Source organism: Anser brachyrhynchus, assembly GCF_964034855.1.
Source record: "Anser brachyrhynchus genome assembly, chromosome: 19".
NCBI lineage: Eukaryota > Metazoa > Chordata > Aves > Anseriformes > Anatidae > Anser > Anser brachyrhynchus.
Window position 1 is genome coordinate 5,217,739 of NC_137712.1, and position 19,397 is coordinate 5,237,135.

Genomic DNA, 19,397 nt, shown 5'->3' on the forward strand with positions numbered 1-19,397 from the left:
GAATACACTGATATAATTTAGTTGTGTGTTCCTCCAGAATGACCGATTTGCGATACAGTAAACCTCTGAATATTTAAGGCTGTCAAAATAGCTGAGTTTTTTATGAAGTGGGGAGCATAATATACATCTAGAATTACTTTCAAGGACAAAAATGGTATTTTAATTGAAAGGAGACTCTCCTGCAATATAAGTGTGTCCATGTTTTTCTAAGGGAGCATTGACTCCAAGACAGAATAATTCTCTTTGTAATAGCTGTTTAGCATCTTGTCTTATGTAGATATTAAATAAAAGTATGTTCTGTCCTCACACCTGTCAGTAATCATTGTAGCAGAAATCAATGGGATATTAGAGCAGAGAATCATGAGCTTATGTTATGTTGCCTCTAAAACTACTTGTAGAAAAACTCGGAGGGAAGTTGTCATCGTCAGAAATGCTGATGGCTTTCTATATCATTTGCTACTTTTAAAACCATTTCTGCCTGATTTCAGCACTAAATCTGTACTGAACATCTTTGGCATAGCTAATGTTTTTTGCATTGTATACGTTATGGAATTTTAAGTAATGCAAAAAGAAAATGCAGATAATACTACTGCTTTTTTTGGGGGGTATTTTTAAGAATGAATTGTTTTTGTTGAAAGAAACTTCTGATGAAAATCAGTTCAATTATCTTGCATGCTGAATGTGTTTATGGACAGAAGTTGGGTAGGTATCTTTGCTCTGGACGTAGTCTACTTAGGGTGGGTACATCAAAAATACCCCTTTCTTCCCATCCAATTTTATTAAATAAGTAAACATTGCATTATTGCAATTAATATTAATCCCTGTCTGAGCACCATTATGCTTCAGTTTGCCTGTTCCCATCCTGATCTTTTTGAACATGTATGCTACTTTTTATAGAAATATTGAAATGAATCACTATTTAAAAGTTTTCTTAAGATTATTTTTAAGTGTTTAGTGAGCTGTTGCAAAATATAGAGGATGGATTCATTTCTGTTTTTGTAACTGCTGTTAGTGAGAGATTCTGGAGTTGTAGCTCTTAACAACTGTGTACAAGACAGCAGGAGTAAGCAAGAATAATAAATCTGAAAATAGCTGGGGCATTGCAAGACAATTCCTCTCTAAATTATTTATTGCAATACATGAGCAAGGAAGACTTTCTGGCTACACGAGTACTCGGTAGGCAAATTCTTGTTATAAACTGAGCCAACTCAGTTATTTGGAATTAAAATGGACTACTACAATGATTCTTGTATGAATACCACAATAATATTTATACAGTCACTTTTCAGAATGCAAATGTGTGTTATGTCTTCAAAAATCTGTAGAATTCAGCATTAGTAGAAACTTTGGTATGGTTGGAAAATGGGGGACAGGAGAGATTTTAAAGTAGAAATTTGACAGCTGAGAAAAATTTTCTTGTTTGTTTGTGTTTCTTGCTGTTATTCAAACTGATTATTGGCACTGAACTTGAAATAATTTGCTATTTTCAGACAAAGCCACTTACCATTTATACTTAACTGCATGACAAGTTTAGAACTTTAAGTCTTCATTGATTTAATTATTTCTTTAGGATATTATCAAAGTAAACTCAGATGATAATGAAATAGCTCTGGAAGAGTTATTCTAATGGAGTTTTTTTATTAACTTAGAGTCTTATGGAGGTTTGAAAAACAGTTTTTTAATACTGGCTTCTGATTTCAGAAAGCAGAAAGTTTTAGCATCCTGTGCACTCACATATACATTTCAATTTTCCTGGAGAAAAAAAAACAGTTTTTTCTTCTAGCTTTGTTATCATTTATTTTAGCTGTAAAACAGAAGTCAAAGATACCATTTCAGTTGTATTTCAAAAATTGCTTTCTACCTAGTGGTTCTTCAGAATTTTACTACTGTCTTCTCTAGGGTTTGTAATAGCCAGCAGGTGTGAATAGGTTGTCCCTTTTTCTAATAGCAGATGTGTTACCTGTGCTGAGGGTAGATACTACTATTAGCACCAAAGACCCTAGTGGTGTTTGTGTAGGTTGCTGCTTAATTCTTCATTGCTAAATACATTTCCTGGATAAGTGTTATTTCATTACATCTTTTGGCCACCTTTTGTTTTTATTATGTGTGCCTGGTGTTTGCTGTTGCTTGGAAGGGAGGATTTGGATGTGGTGATTTGTCAATACGCTTTATGCCCGTTCACATTTAATTTTTAATTTGTGACCCCTTTGTGGCTTGCTTGCTTGTATTTTTGATGAGCTGAGATAAGGGCATTTTCCTCTCTCTCTGATTGTTCATGCATTACTGATGGCCTGAATAGCCACGCGGCTGCCAGGGGAGGATAGATGGAGTAGAGTTTCAGAGCTATGGTGCAATTCCAAAAGGACATTCATGAAATACAGGGGAAATGAACGCACACGCAATTTCAGTTGCATGTTTCAACGCATGCTGTTTATTTCTAAAACATGGGGAGCATGATAATAAAGTAGCTTGTAAGGCAGTAATAAGTCAGGTCAGTAGTAACAGCCGGGCTATTTCATGAGAAGCAGATTGTTTTTTGGTATATCCAAGTACTGTATGTTTTTAAAAAAGTGGCTTTGATACTTTTTTTTTTAATTTTATTTTTATCTAAAGCTGAAAGAACAATTAAAGGCCTGAAATGGTATGCTTTTAAAAAAGAAATCAGAATTTCAGAAGTTGTCCTATATAATAGTCTCGTTAAAAGCTGAGATGTTTTTTTTTTGGTCCATTTATATCAGTATATCTGCTTTGGAATCAGTCTCGGGCAGTGTTTGGAGACTGTAGTGATAGTAGCCTTCCAAATACCATAAACCACATGAAGCTCTTTAAACCACAGTACTACTATCAAGTTGTTCGAATAGTTATTTCTTCACATTAACAGCTTTATTTTGATGCTGGGTCAAGCAAATACCCAATTTTGATTTGGTGGTGGATGCATGAACAAGTTTTCTGAGTTAAGTAGCAGTGCTGGGAAGTATAGTGAAAATCATACTCACAGACTTTTTCCTTACAGAATTGTGTTATCTTGGCAGCTCCGGTTATTTATTAGCATCTGCTATCCTGATATTTACTTACTGTAGTTTACCCAATAGTTTTGCAGATGGTGAAGTTGTCCATATAATAGAAGCAGCTGTTTGGGAACTCAACAGCTTGTCAGATGCATTAATTACACACACATGCAGCTGTAAAGGAACTTTACTTTTCCAGGTGTTTAACAGGGCTTAAAAGCTAGAGCTGACATAAACATGAGAAGTTTAAATCGATCTTAGTGCAAGCAAGAGCTAAGTGATTTTGTCTTTGCTTTTGCTAACTGGCTTCTTTTATATATTGGTAAAAATCATACAGGTAAAACAGTTTGACTGTGGGTGCATGGAAGCGTGCAGCGGCTTTGGATCGGTATTTAGGCCTGCTTCGTAGTTATTTTATTTTCTCCTATTCAATTTTATTTAAGAAAAGAGGTTTCCTTTGTTACGATTGACGTGCTGTTTCCCAGAAGGATCCTTATCTGCCCTCTAATGTAATACTGAGGATATGATATTAGATAAGACAAAAATGAGCCATCAGCCCTACGGGTGATGTGATGCAGCCAAGGTATTCTCTGCAAGTTAGGACGCTTGCAGGAAGCAGCAGTAGTTCTTTTGATGCACACCATCTCCGTGTAATAGTTGTAGTTGATTTCTGGTTTTAGTAATTACGTATATCTCAGCTGTTAAACTTTCTGTCCTATGATCGTTATGTCTGAGCAGGTAGAACCCAGGGTGACGCTGACGGTTGGAAGGGTTTCTGTTCTGTCCTGAGCCTGCTCCTCAGTACTCGACCTGCAGGGTGATGCTGCCTTACTTCTTGTCACCAGCTGCATACTTCTGGGTGGTGTTAGGAGGCGAGGAAAACTACAAGGGAAACAAGGGGTTTTGTGGGCAGGAGAGGAATTATTGCTGATGCAGTTAAAGCAATATAACATGTATATCTCATATATAAAACGTTGAATAACTTATGCCGGTATGGTCGTCTGATCCAGCTGTAGCAGTCAGGGTAGATGCAGGTTTTGGGAACCAAGGAATTTGAACTCATTCTTTGAGTGGGGAAATTTTTTTTTGTCTGCTGCTTTAGTGAGGTTATTTATTGCCTGTAGTGTATATCTGTTCATCCTCTTTGCCCTTGGCAGAGCATTTGTATACCCTCTTCCCGTGCATGCCTGAGGCAGTGTCTGTTAAGGTGTTCCCTTTGACTCCGGTGGAACAGAAAATGCACAGCGTGGCGTGTGCTCACTGAGCTAGGCAAATGCTTTTGGAGGGCAGGTTCCCCCTCTCTTAGGGGGTGCTGTCAAGTACTTCATGCCCAGCGTCTGAGCTTTAATCCCTGCTATAGATTCTGGTAGAGCTTTTTCACTTATTTGAGTGTTGGGTTTTTTGGTTTGTTTTGTGGTGGGTTTTGTGTGTCTTTGTTTTTTTGTTTTCTAATTTTATTTGGAGAGAATACACAAACTGAATCAACTACCAAATTTTACAGGGTCACTCTTTCTGCCAGACTTACAAAACATTGACTTTGTTGGACAGCAGCAAACCAAGTCTTCCCTGAGCTGCTGAGTGACTGCAGTATTAGCAGTTTCCTTGCCCAAGTGTGTTTTCTACAAGCCTTCTCCCTCTCTTTTTTTTTTTTTTCTTGGTGGAGTTCATTTTCAGACTTCCAAAGAATATTATTAACAGCAGCACAGGTAGGGGAAATTTAGAACAATTTTTGTATTGAAGAGGTGATGTTATCTTAATTTTTTTCCTTGACTTTAACTTCATGGAAGCACGGTGCTGTATGTTCCAATGAGCTAGGTAAATGTGTGTTGAATTTCTGTTTGCTTTTCCCAGATTCCAGCCCTTCTGTAGTTTGAATCAACATGCGTAGGTGTGTCGGTGGTGGTGGTGGTGGTATTGTTTTTGTCATCATGAGATGGCACTTAACGATCATGGCAGTGGTGTGTTTGGGAAGGCTGTTATCTACCACTTCAAGCAGAAAGCAAAAAATCAACTTTTCAGACTTTGTGACTCTCTGGGTGAGTAGGATTTAGGTCAAATTATTTAATTTACTCATCTGTGACAAGAAGACTATGGCAACTTCCATAGACTTTACAGTATGTGTGGTACTCACACCAAGTGAACAAAAGTGGATAGTTGTTGTCATGAGTTCGTTTAACTGGCAAATACAAATCTAAAAGAGAGATTACTGTTGATATGCATATTGAAATACATTAAAAATATTTGGATTTAAATTTGTTACTTCAGAGCTTCCTCTTGTTTTTCCACATGAATTTAAAATCGAACTGTTGAGATAAATACCATTAACGAATTAAAATTATTTTCAGTCACATGACAAAATTAGAAAGGAATATATAGTTTTTGTATATTAAATTATCTTGATATGTTCCCTGATAAATTGTGTAAATTGTTTGTTGTAGGTCTCAAAAAAATACTAATAAAAAAATCAATAGAGCCTGTAGAGAAAGTCCAGACTTGTTAGGCTGCCCTTGGTAGCTTAGTATTGATTAGACACAAATATTGAGTTTAATGACAATAAATGCCATTAAATGTTAACCATAATAGTAGAGGAACACCGTCAAAGCAATTTTTTCTTGTTCTTCCTGATTGTAAAATGAAGTGCTCGTTCCAAGGGACATTAATTTTCATTTTCGGATGCGCTCAAACATTTTGAATTTAATGTAGTTTTACAGTAGCATGGACAGTGTAACTGAATTACTGTGCTGGCAGTTGTCTGGAAGTGCAGGCAGCTGGCCAAGATTTTGTCCTTTCAGGACTTTATTCTGTAAGAATGCAGCGTTTTAATAGTCTGGCATACTGTTGTATGGAGATCCAGCTGTTTTCTGCTGAGATTTCGGCCACCCTAATTGGGAAGTGTTTGAGTGTTCTGTAATATCCGTGACACACATGTAATATCAGGACAAGCTGTCCCCAGAACTGCATCAGCTTCTTGCCCAGTGCTTCTGCAGGTTGCTTTTGAAGATCACCTGTGCTTGCTGGGGTAGGAGGAGGAAGGTTCGTGGTGAGTAGGAGCTCTAAAGAAGTTACTTAGGGAAAAGACTTGAAGTTGCTAAGTCCTTTGGTTTGATTACAGAAGGGATCAAATGAAAAAAATAAGAACTGAATTGAAGCTAAATGGCTGCTTTCACAGTTTCTGCCCCAAGAATATTTCTGTAGCGCTCCGAAGAGCAAGTTTTACTTTGCTTTGTAGGAGCAGAAGCTGTGCTCAAAGAGGGAGTGGGCTGCAAAGGCTCTTCTGGATTACCAGGGGTGGACTCCTTTCCTGGGTAGATAAGCCATTGGAGTTTATATTTCTGCTGCTGGAGAAATGAATGATACATGTCCCCGTGTTTTCTTGTACACAGAGCACAAAACAGGAGCTGGGCCACTTGGATTCTATTCTTGCCTTTCTTATTAATCTTTGTTGTAACCTTGAACAGTGTGCATGATTTCTCCGTGCATCATTTTTATTATGGATAAAATGGGATCATACTTAACCTACTTCACGGGAGAGTTTCTAGTCTAAATGTGTCCCAAGTGCATTGGGTTCTTTGGATGGAAATGAATTGTAGATGCCAAGTATTGTATAGTTAGTGACTAATGTTGTTTGCCTGGCAGTCTGGAAGAATGCCCTTTAATGGGCTTTTAATTTTGTGTGATTTTAGGCAAATGTTTTGGTGAAATGCCCTTGTTATTCAGAATTACATTAATGTTCCGTTCGTTATTTTTTTAAATGACTAGGCAACAGGTGTTACTTCGTTGCCTCCAGCTGCCATGGTTATTAATTGTTGGTCAGTTTTCTGCATGGAGAGTATTTAATTTTGTTGTTGCAGGGTTGATTTTAGTGACCAGCGAAGATGGGGGTGGAAAATGCAGGTAGTGCGCAAATTATCCTTGATATTACAGTGGTGGTGGAAGAATCATTGGTAAAACTTATGAGGAAGGAAAAAACTGCTTGTAGCTTTTATTCTCCCTAGAAATCCTGTCCAAAGCAGCATCAGGGGCATTAGAGATGGATAACAGCAGCTGTGTCCATCTTCTTGTTGGGAGGGTGCATCTTCCCTCCTCAGCTGGGAGTCCCTGAGATTTACAGCTCTTGGGCCGAGTTTCATTGCCTTTTATTGCTATGCTGTTGCTGAACAAAAAGCTCCAACCCAGGGCTATCCTGACTAGTTTATTGCAACTGTGAAAACGTTTTTGACAGCTAATAATCAGAACAAAAGGAAATGAAAATTACCAGCCTCTTTTTTCTTTGCATTCCTGCTAAGATGCTACCGCAGGTGAGATTTTGCTACACTTAATTCCTCGACGGGTCAGCTGAGGTTCATTGACATTTTAGTAGAGTGAGGTTAGTTTGTTCCTTCAAGAAGAGAAGAGTGACAGTCAGTACTTTGTCACTAAAAAAAAAAAAGACATAATTAGCCTTTGATTCTGGCTTGTTATGTGGTTTTGATGTTTTATATCTGTGATCTTCCCAGAGTTATAATTGTAATAATTCACACTAGGATGTTATTGCGAGATGAGGTTATGTGGGTCCAAATGGAGTTTGCCTTTCTTGCTGGATTGTGTTAGAGTACTTCATTTCAAATCCGAAACAGCCTGAGAGGATGGTAAGGTGTTCCACTATTGTGGTGCCTGATGTTTGTTGTTATTCAACAGTATTTTTTTAAAGCTCCAATCAAAATAATGCTGTAAGCAGTACTGGTCTCACTTTTCCTAATTATGGGAAGTGATATATCAATACGCACTGTTATAAATCACAGCCCCCTTGTCAGCTGGTGGGAATTATTTAATGCTGTGCAACACCTTTATTTGCTAATGAGTATTTTTCTCCTGTTTCTTTGCTAAGTATTAATGTTCTAGCTGTTAGCCTATTTCAGGATGGAATTGATTGATGTTGGTCTATTTTAACCAAAACACTTCTGCCCACTCCCAGTTCTTCCTCCCCTAACTCCTTTTCTCCTCTGCAGGAACTCTTCAAACAGTTGGTGCTGGATGGTGAGTTGTGTGATGTGTAAGTCAGTGATCACTTCCCCTTCTAAGCTGTGTAATGCTGTCATCAGACCAAATTGGTTAAAACTGCTTTGCTAATATCAATATCAGACTTGGGATCAAACTAAGTCATGCACACGCACAGAATTGCAGTATGTAGATAAGTCATGGTACAAACATTAGGTTGGAATAAAATGCTTTACTTTTAGAAGCTGAGAAATACAGCAGGAATACAACGTGCTGTATAGGGATTAATTGAAGAATATGGAATAGAAGAATAGGACTGCAGAACTACAGGAGCGTTGTCACTAACCCTCGGAGCCAGCACTCCTCTGAAGTTTGGGTTTGTGTGCCCTCCCAGTGGCTCAGCCTGACTTGCTGCTGGTGCTGAAAGCCTGCCTGTCTTCCAGCGCATGGTGGCCACCGTGAAAGTGCAGAGGATGTTGTCAGAGACTCCAGTCCCTCTAATTGCCCCAGCAAAGAGTGCAGTAGAAGAAGAGCATCACCTAACTTTCATTGTCATCCTAAGAGCTTGCTATTGGAAAGCCCGTATGTGCTTAAAAAACTTGAGTTGTTTATTCATCCTCATGTGAGAACCAGGCAGGGATTGTTAGCTGTGGAAAACAGACTTCTTCTGTTTTGTTGGGCAGAACAAAACCCTTATTTTTAATGTTTTAGATTTTCTCTGGTAAATCAATACAACTTCCCGAATCTTCTGTGGCTGACTGTAAACTTGTCTATGATACATAAAGACTAGATCCTTCTGTTTTGTTTTGAGATCAATGTGGCTTTTATGTACGTGGCAACATTTCCAGAGGAAAAGAAGGTCCACCTTTATGTTAGTTTCCTTTCTGTGTGGAAGGTTGCACAAAAATTCCCAACAAACAGTTGATTTTATCATGTGTGAGATGGGGGATTGGACTAGGTGATTTTTCGAGGTCCCTTCCAATCCCTAATGTTCTGTGATTTGGGGGATTTCTGTCTTTTTTTTCCCCCATCTCTTTACATAGTTGCCCAAATACTTTATTTTATTGGCTTAAATTGTCTCGTAAGGCATAAACCAGAATCTTACCTAAAATAGTAATATTTGCCTGTGATTTCACTTGAGAGAGTTTCTTGAGGTCTGGCACCTGTTATTTGTAGTTCCTATAGACTAGGTTGTAGGGTTTTATTGGATGGGAAAACCGACGATGCTTCTGACATACCCCATTACAGCCCGCAGGGAAGAGTGATAACCGCTTTGGGTTCCTCATCTCTCAAAGGAAGCTGTGTCTCGCTTTCTTTGAAGCGGATTAAAGATGTTTGTAAAGTGTTTGGGGACCTTCATATGAAGGGTATTCAAGGAATATGAACACTAATATAAAATAACTGATAAAGTCGATAAACATCCTATTGGTATTCCTTCTGTGGAAAAGGTTTTTTTATAGCTTCTAAAGGAAATCAAACAAAATGGAAATTTTAATGATGTCACCTTGTTGCTCTCCACTATTGTTGTTGTCTGATCTTGCAGTGTGTCTGTTATTTGGGCTTTATGCAGAAGTGCACTCATCTCTAATCTCGTTTGGATTTCTCTTTTGGAGTTACTAAAGCTGATCCCCTCAGTTTGTGGAGGGACTGGGTAGTTTGAATTGCTTATGAGCAATACTCAGTTCTTCCCTGTTGTATCTTGATCAGACTCCAGTAATAACTGGGCTGCAAAACATGGAAGTCACCTAAAAGCTAATAAATTTGAAGATGGTCTGTGTAAGGAGCTGTATGTAATCAAAGTGCAGTTCAGGCAACTACTTTGGATACCGTGTCATGGAAAGGTACATTTGGCAAAAATGTGACAACAGTTTTATGTTCAGGAGTAGTTAATTCTGAGCTTTGACTATTGGAGCTGTGTAACATGGAAAGTCCATGGTGATTCTTGAAATCTCTAGATTCAGTAGGTACGCCTCAGTGCATACAGCTTCTCATTTTCCTTGGAGAAAAAAAAATAACCCTACCCTGCAGTAGCATTGTCATTTTGTGGCTCCGATGCTGTGACAAGTGCAGAATGGGAGTAAGAAATTCCAGACCGCGACAGCAGCATCCTTGTTGTTCACGTAGATGCCTGCTTTTTAGTTTTGATATAAAAGTTATTGCAGAGGATGTGCAGTTGATCTTAGATGGCCTTTGAGAGAATTTGATGTTTCTGATTTGATTGTTCTGTTAATAAAATGAAATGGGTGATGATTCGAAGAAAGTTGTCTGTTCTCAGAGGTGTAAGCTTTCACTCGTAACATTGGATAAGCCACTTAGGAAGTTCACACTTTGCAGTAGATGCAGTCATTTTACATTCTCCTGGGGGTGTGTGTGTGGGAAGCAGTTGTTTATTTTTGCAGGTGAATTTTATTTCAGATCTGGCCAGGTATCTGACCCAGCTTTTAGGGATACTTCTTCAGTTTTGTGCAGTAGGCTTCTGTTCTGCTTCGTGGAAGAACCCTGATGAATGACTCTTCTTCTGCAGAAAACCCAGAGCTGACTTTGCTTCTGTTGTAAAGTGCTGCTGCTTGAGAGACCCACGTAGAAGTTTGAGTAGTGCTACAACAGGGCAGTCGGGGGACTGGGAGATGGAGAACAGAGGATAGATGAGAATATGGGTATTGCACTCGGAGCTCCTTCACTGCTAACTCCTCTTGTGGTTGGTACCTCTTGTTGGTTTCAGCTTGCATTTAAAAGCAGTTAGAGTTGGGCAGTCCTGGAGGCTGCAGCTGAAGATGACTTACCAGCATGTGTTACCAGCTTCTCTGCCAATATAAGGTTAGTCCAAGTCTGAGCAGTTTATTTTATCTAGTTTTAAATGTCATGAATATAAAGCTTCCTCTTGCACAAGAAACAAAACTGAATAAAGTATTTTAGCCACAGACATTTGTTCAGTTACAGTACATGTAGGAAAAGATGTCCTCTGCATTAATAGAAGAAGATTTAGTGAAAGCTGATTGATCCTACTAGGTGCTGGTCTTTTACATTTTTGATCTTTTCACAGCAAGATCAAAAGGTTTTGTACCCTGAGCAGCAGTTACCTTGTTGTGCTCTGTTGCAAGGTTCTTGGCTTAGTGGGGAGGTTGCAGTCACGCTCTGGTGCTCGCTGAATTTGCTGAGAACTGAAGTGCTCGAGTTAAATGCCTAAAGCTAGACCGTGTGAGCAATCTGAGAGCTGAAATGGCTCATAACTGTAGTTGCATGCTTGCCTGGTGTCTGTGCAAACTCCAGGGAATGCATTTTTAGCTTGCTTTTTTTTTAATATATGCTCATGAATTGGCTTGTTCCCAGATAACATTTCTTCAAAGGCACACACACTGACAAGCTGATAGTAATAACTAATATACTTATTGGGTAGAATTAGTGTATATCATTATGTTATGAAAAGTAATGAACGTGTTGAAATGCTAAGAATATTTTCAAGATTACTTTAGATTGGGTTGGAGAGCGGAGTACGACGACTACATCTTAAAATACGTAATAAAGTCACAGTGGTCTTTGATGTTCAGACTTGTGCTTCAGAAGAAAGCTGTATTCAAAACCACTGCCAGGCTTGATTAATTTGCCTGTTGTGCTTGGATTTCCTAAGCAAGTTTTTATAACTGGCAGCAACATAGTGTTATAGGTACTCTATATATTTTGTGGGATATTAGACACAAATGAATTATATCTAGATGTGACATTCTACAGTTCTAAAATAAATGTGTTTATTTCTCATTATATGAAATTGCAGTTCCTGTGGAAATCGATATTGAAAATACTAAAAACCTCCTAGGATCTGCAGGCATGCACAGAAAGGAACCATATACATGTGCTGTTACTCGCAAGTGTTGGGTTAAAGGGACTGATTTTAATCTTTTCACATCAACAGCAATTTAGTATATTTTCCTTGTTGCAAACATCCTGTCACTGCTACAGAAAATGAAGAGAATGGGGACTAGAGCAGAAAAAGTGCTCAGGTGTCTTTTAAACTGTTTTAAGCTGCCCGTGGTTTGAAAATATTCAAGAATCTGTGATATGAGCTGTTTGACATTTTTCCTCTTCCAAATGCTCAAAGAAATAAATCTACATAAAGAGCAACTCACTTTTAAAAATGAGAAGTGTCTTTGCGACAGTATCTGGAATCTCACAGTGTTACTTTATTTCCCTCTTTTGGCTGACCACCATGATAAAACAGCTGAATCAAATACATTCTTTTATGTATAAAATATATTTTTTGGGTCTTGACAGCTTGTTTCCAGTTTTAGTCTAATTCGGTTTGAAACAGCTGTTCCTAATCTCTGCAAAACAGTTTTTTGATGGAAATCATGACATTCTCAACTACAGCAGCGTTACCGGGCTCTCTCATCGCAGAAGTTGGCTTTTCTGTATGTTAGAAGAATTCTTCATTCAGAGAAAAAGCCGCTTTTACATCAAATAAGCTGCATTCAAAGAATAATGGTTTTTCCCTCCCCTAAAGTCCTCTCTCATTGAGGCTGGATGTACGTTTCTCTTCCTACGTGACTTTTAAGAAGAAAACATCCCTGTGTGTTTTACCATTAGTGCGATTTTTATTCTCATGTTCCCTGCCTTGCCCATATGCTTTCAGTTGGGTTCTATTTAGAGTTTTCTCTGCAGTTGTCTCTGCACTCAGACTTAGCTTGCCTTATGGTTCAGTTTTACTCCGGAGTGAAATCTTGTATTTTCAGAATTTCAATGTAGCATTTTCAGTTTGCTCGGTGCCATCATTTTTTTTTTGGGTGGGGTCATCAGCTGCATTGCTGAGTGCATCTTCCCGAGCTGCTTGTGGGAATTTCACAGATCACAGAACTGATCCTGTCTGTAAGCTCTCTTGTGCCTGAGAAAGCAAAAGGTAACCTTTCCTTTCCGATTCCCTGGGTCTTTTGGAAACCCTAGCATATAGTGTGGAGTGGAGTTAGTGACTTTCTGCAGAAAAGAGTTTGCTGTCTGCTTGACTGTGTGAACACAAGCGTGTGATGGTGCTGTGCGTGGACATCTCAAAACATTTCTGATGGGAAGGGTGGAGGTTTCAAGAGTAGCAGGGTTGCCAGGTTCCCAGTGGCACGGGAAGGACTCTGGAGTTGAACACCCTCTTCTTTCCTCTCTCCTTAGCTTGCTAGATGAATTTCACAACTCATTTCATTATGCATGTCTTTGTTTTCCCATCTATACAATGACTGTGCTGCAGAATGAGTATTTGAGAAATCTGAGAGAGGCTGCAGTGTGCGACGAGTGGGATTGCTGGCAGTTGCTGATCTTGCTTCTGAGCCCGCTGTGGGCTAATACCCTCCTGAAGCCTCTCTTGGGTTATTTGTTAAGGCACATTTTATCAGCCGAAATAAAACCTGACATCTAACATGACACAAAAGCTTTGCTACTTAAAGAGCTGTTAAATATGTGTTCAGTTCCAAATTCAATGTTTTGCCTGGCAAATACTGTGGAGTGTTTATCATTTTCCCTGAGTCTTTTTTTCCCACAGTCCAAGGAACCTGACTTGGGGTTGCGTTAGGATTAAGTGAGATTACTAGCATCTTCTCTCCATCCCTCTTGAGTACCTTGTATGAATACATCCTAATAACTATTGATATCGCATTCATCCTGCGAGAAGCTGAGACCTTTAGTGTCTGCTGATGCTGCAGTTCTGATGTTGTGTTTTTCTTGCAAGTAAAATCAATTGAGACAAATCTCAGTAACTTTTACAGCAAAATAGAACGACTGTGCCAGGCAGCCATTGGAAGTTTCTTTTTTTAAGTATGGGCATGCTCTTAGATCACACATACAGGGTTGTTCCAGCAGAATTGATTGGTTGATCCCCTAGTTTTAAAGGTCAACTGTAATCACATTTCGGGAAGATTGAAGAAGATATAAAATTGCTACTATGCTTTTCTGAGTTGTATACCCTCGTCTGATGCTCTTTGCTTTTCCCCTGTACATCTTAATTTACTCAGCTGGAGCATCGATACGTAAAGGGCGCAAGTCAATGTGCCTGCTTTCCCTCGTCGAGGAGGGAGCTGGGTAGATGGCTGTCCTCCAAGCCAACACCTTCCTTCTGGGAGACGTGAGGCCCCTACACCCTACAGAAACGGAGGAGACAAATCTCTCTTTCTGTGAGGAGATCTGCAGCATAGCTGGCATGTCAGATGTTGTTCAGTTGCCAGAGTTAACGCATCCAAGAGATGGCATTGTCCCTTCAAAGCGCAGCACAGATGGAGTGGAGACACTGCACAGCCCTCTGACGGGGTGGACACCTTTGATAGTTGGGAATCAAAAGAACATCTCATTACTGGTGTTTTATGTGACAGCTTGGTATTCTGTAGTTCATAGAGACAAAGCAGTTTTGTAAATGTGGTGTTTCGAAATCATATTTCCATGTAGTAGACAACCATAGCCGCATGCAGATGTGAATAAATTTCTTGGTAATTTTTGCAACAACCTGAATGAGCCAACTGCTTTGCCGCAGCAGACTTCATGAAGTAGAAGCAGAGACATAGGGCATCCAGGGTCTTGGGTATAATTCATTTTTCCTGTAACAAAGCAAAAGGAATCCTGAAATGCCAAAGGGATTGGTGGAGAAAAAGGAGTTTTAGTTTAAGCTGATAAACCAGAGCGTGTTTATGATTCTTAGAGACTTTTACTTCGTGACAATTTTGTTGTTCTGGTTTTGTACAGATAACTTTACTGTTCTTCTGTCTGGGTCTTTCGCAGATCAACAGAAGAGAAAAGTGTTTAACATGGAATTGACTTAAATAGCACGGGAACTGTTCCCGCACAGGAGGCTACTGCGTTGCAAATGCTTTAGCTAATCTTCAAGCAAATTTCAAAGTAACTTTGTGCTGCTCTTGTGTGGTTTGCATGTTATTTGATCATAGTGCGCCAGTGGTCACGCCATAGCAAGGGCTTTGTAGGGTTAACAGGACATGGAAGGATGACTCTTAAAGAGTTACTTTTCCAACATGCCTGTTGTAGGGAATGCATAAATTATACAGACATTACTCGTAGCAGGACTCCAGGAGTCCGAATTACCTCACAAAGTACTGTCCTTAGTGCATTTTCCTGTGTGCTAACTTGCAAAATGCACTAATTCCCAGATGTATAGAAATCGAGGGTCTGTAGCTTTTCTGTAAGCATCCTGCTTTTAAGAGACACTGACATACGGCAGTAGTTGAAGAATGTGCTTGAGTGGACTGGGAAGACATTTATTGTGCATTTATTGAAGGTGGCCTTTTTCAGAGGCTTGCAGCGCTCTGATGGCCTTCTAACTTGGGTGTACATTTTGCTTTGTCAGCCACAACGTGAGATTGGGGAAGCTAATGTCTCATGTTCGCTACGCCTGTGGTAAATAACGGAAAGAATATTTTCTAAATAAGTAATGGACTAGGCAAAATTTTCAGAGGCTTGCATGATCAAATCAGAGTAGCAGCAAATCCTCTGTGACTCTCTCAGTGGCTGATGAAGTCAAGCAGTGCCTTGACTGACTGGTTTGGGTTTTTTCTTGCGAGTTGCTTAAATCTGTTTATTTTTTAACCCTTGATGGTGTCTGTCCTCAGTAAGAGGATACCTAGGAAATGGTGAATTTTCTAAAGCACAAAAGAGGTGCACGAAGAGTGCTGGAGCTGTGATTGTTGTTTTCGCGCCTGCAGTTGCATGTCCTCCTGATCAATAGATGAGAACGACACCTGAGGGCCCTTCAAAGAGGTTAAAATCGGGAATATATCATATGTTCATGAAGCTTCCGGGTTTCAGGGAATCATCAGGTTATAAGAGAGATTGTTTCTGTATGAGAAGTTTGCAAGTTTTTTTTCTTTAAAAAAAAAAAGGTCCCCTCCGTGCCCCAGCAGGGATGTTATACTGCAGTGCTGGCTTTATGTTTTTTTCCTCCTATTGCTTTCCCTTCAAATCACAGGGCTCTGTCTTGGGTTTGGTTGTCCTAACAGCAGATTGCTGTTGTGAATGGAAACATTTTAATACAGGATCCATAAGTTGCCAACATAAAATACCCATTAGAAAAAGGAAAGAAAAATCTCTGTATTGTCAAGAGTATTTAAGGAAAGCAGGTATTTAATCAATCTTAATAATTTGTTTCCTTGAGAGGAGCAATACTGATGGCAGCTGTCATGGTAAGCAAATGCTGAGAATATACACGCTGGTAATTATGTTGCAGGTTCTGTTCTAATTCTTGTTCCACAATGTACAATCAGGCTTAAATCCAGAAGAAGAGAAATGTGTTCTGAAAGCATATTCCCTAAAATGAGTTTATTTTAATGCCCCTCTTGATTATCGCTTTAAGGAGCGGTGGTATTTGGTTGTTTACTGAGTGCAATAACAAAGTTGTGCCTTCATGCCTGTACAAACTAAAGAGAGGGGCTGTCAGCTGTGTTCGAGCGCTGACTTGTTGCAGAGCTCTGCCCTGGGTACACCTTCAGTGCGCTGTCACTGGGCTTTGGATATGCTGCAGACCATTTATTCTGCGTTATTTTAACTGCACTTGTCCCCAGTTGTCTGTGTGTTACTCTGTGTGTCACATTGGTGTATTTACTTGCTCACTTTTCTCATCTGCAGCGGGATTTGTGTTGGAAATTGTCTTCCAGAAGTTGTTGCAGCCTCACGGGAAAACTTCAGATTTTGGAGAACATGGATAGGTAACGGTACTGCGTAAACGGTACCTGTGATCACATTGCTGAACCATGGAAACTTTAGTGAGGAAAGTACGTTTCTTATTGACGACTTACCTTTCTCCTCTGATAGAAATTAAACCAGTTGGTTTCACGGCTGATCAGAGCCCCCCTGTTGTTGCACCTTTATCCTCTGACTTCACTGCGAGCAGGTTGTAAGAGGTTCCTGTGGTCAGAGCACAAAATGCTTTGGTCTTTCTGAAAAGTCACAGGCTAAACTTTTAGGTTCATAGAAATCCTTCCATGACTGGTGCATCTCTTAGTCATGAAGGCCTCGAAGTGTAATACTTTAAGAAAACTGAACTGAGTTAACTCACCAAGTCCCTTCCTGATCTCGGTGTATGCATGTGCACTGTGGGTCCGCTGCCTCTGATTGTGTCCCCAGGTCTGAAGCAGGACTTTGTGCGACACCAGCTGGCTGCTCATCTGCTCCAGCGTGCAGTTGTAAACATGCCATGGCAAATGTGGGTTTTGTTCTGCCCAATTAAATAAGTCTGCCAGAAGGAAAACCAAAAAATACAGCCCCCACCCGTTGGTAATGCTGTCCCATTGCAGTCTGTACCATCTCCATGGTTTTGAGCATTCATTATGCAGCTCTCACTCAGCACACTTTTATTTAAAGCAGAGCTAAAAGTAGAACTAAATAGCTGACGTTCGCAGCCGTTCTGTGTGATGCAGGATTACTGGGGGGGACGAGCCGGGAAGAGGCAGGCTGCTAGTGCCGGGCAGTTTGTGCTCGTTTACTTGCACAGAACCGTGCAGGTTAGTCTGAAAAAAACTGAATTAAAGCAAGGAATACGAGCTTACTGAACTGAGAAGTTCTGTTCTGTTTTACTTGCTTTTTTTTTTTTTCTTTTTTTAATACCCAGAAATGATGCCATTCGGTTTGCTGTGGCTATTGCAACAGCCAGACAAACCATTGCTGCTACGTTCTTGCAGTGTCCCGGTGCCGATTGCTTTCCCGGAGCCATCTCCATATTGCAGAGCCATCTGTTTCCCTTACTGTCCAAGCATTAGGCTCAGTAGTATAAATTACTAACTGCTCCATGGCTTTTGATTGTTCCCGCTTGCTTAGCATGCCAGAAGCGAGTCTTTGGCTCTTTCAGTATCATTTGTAAGTTTTACTTGCTCTTTTATTTTTTTTTTTAGTGCCTCAGGCAAAAACCTGCAGTTGAATGAATTGTCCGTTGTTCGTGTCCCTAAATCGTTGGCTTGATAAAATAAACTTTGGGACGTATATAGGTAGTGTCCTAATTTACAAAAGTCTTTGTAGCAAGAGTAATAGAAACATGTTAAAAAAAATCCTGTGCTTTTTTGTTGTTGTTTTGTTTGTTTTTTGTTTAACAAAAATCAGAAAGAGGGATTTTGCTTCTACCAAATCTCCTAAATTAGCGGGATGCTTCAGAGTTTTCCATCCGAGGGTAGAGGGGCAGTTTTGATAATATGCCTTAAAATGAGTTGAACAGCAAGGAGGATTTTTCTTCCCTCTATGTATTTCGCATCAAGTGCCCGACAGCTCCCATCTAACTGTGAGACATTTGGGTTCCTGGAGCATCCAACACCACCTGAGCTGCTGCTGCTGTTTGAGTCAGTGCACGAGGTACGGGAGCGGGGAGCGGGGCTGCTGCCCTTCTGTGGGGGTCACGCTTTTGTCAACAGACCGAGTAATTCAAATAATTTCTTAATCTCGATTTCACCCCCTCCCCTCCCCACTGGTAATGGGAAAAAGACCAGCAGTGTCTGTCTGTTCTGACTGAGGTAACGTCATGGCTTGTAGGCAGTTGTGCCTTCAGTAGAAAAAAGGGTGCAGTAGTTGAAACGATCGCAGAAGTTGGTCGTATGGTTTGATGGAGGAAATGCAGTACTCACATGGGTGAAGGTGTATGGAAGAAGTTTCTGTTAGTACCGTGGTCATTAGTGCCCCTAATTTACCTTCCAGTAAGTACACCAAGTAAGCCACTGTGGCCAGCCACACTAAGTTTCTATTCCTTTTTTTATGATGGTCACCTGAAGCAATGCATTAATGTTTGCAATTTGTATTTCATTAATAATGAAGCCCACATAGCAGCAAGAGAGCTGTTTGCTTGGTGCCTTAAACTGGGGTGCAGATGAGCTGTTGTTTTGTGACCCTCTGAGATTTGCTTAGTGATTAGCAGGATATCGGGAGAAGGTACATCCAGATGGAGATGGAGCTGAAATGCCTGTGGGTTAGATGGTCAACAGGTAGGGGGTAATGGTGTTATCGAAGAGTGCCTGCAAGACAGCTGAGGCATGAAAAGTCAAATGTATGCCAGACTCTTGAAATCCATAAAAATTAATCATTTAGCTTTTCCTGTGGTTTTAACTCAGTCCCATGGCAACTTAAAAACAGCTCAGTCTCAAAGTTAAAGCTCTTTTGATAACACCAGTGTAAATTCCTAGCTAAACAAGGAATTTGTAGTGTTTATTGTTTCCAAAGTGCAAGGTTTCAAATTCTCCTGTGGCAATTAGTTCTGTGAATATCCTAGGGCTGGGGGGGGGAGGTGTTTGTGCTGAATAATGCCAGCTGCGAGTCTGCTCTTCAGAAACTTGGGGTTGGCCCCGAGTATCATTGTCTCTCCCTCCTCTCTTCCTGTTTTGCATCCAGTAAAGAGAAACATATGCTTTCTTGCATCAGATACATTGGTGTTACCTTGTGAAGCATGACAAGGTCAGGCGTTTG

The 19,397-nt window shown here is 40.0% G+C and overlaps 1 protein-coding gene and 1 long non-coding RNA gene across 4 annotated transcripts in view; both read left to right on the top strand.

Moving 5' to 3' along the window:
* MED27 (mediator complex subunit 27) overlaps positions 1 to 19,397 on the top strand; it is a 141,024-nt gene that overhangs the window by 50,036 nt on the left and 71,591 nt on the right. The gene's annotated exons all lie outside the window — the stretch shown is intronic.
* LOC308180484 overlaps positions 1 to 19,397 on the top strand; it is a 31,453-nt gene continuing 12,056 nt past the window's right edge. Inside the window, exon 1 of the long non-coding RNA XR_013940969.1 lies at positions 1 to 19,385. This is a non-coding gene — a long non-coding RNA (uncharacterized lncRNA). The remainder of the gene's footprint in view (positions 19,386 to 19,397) is intronic.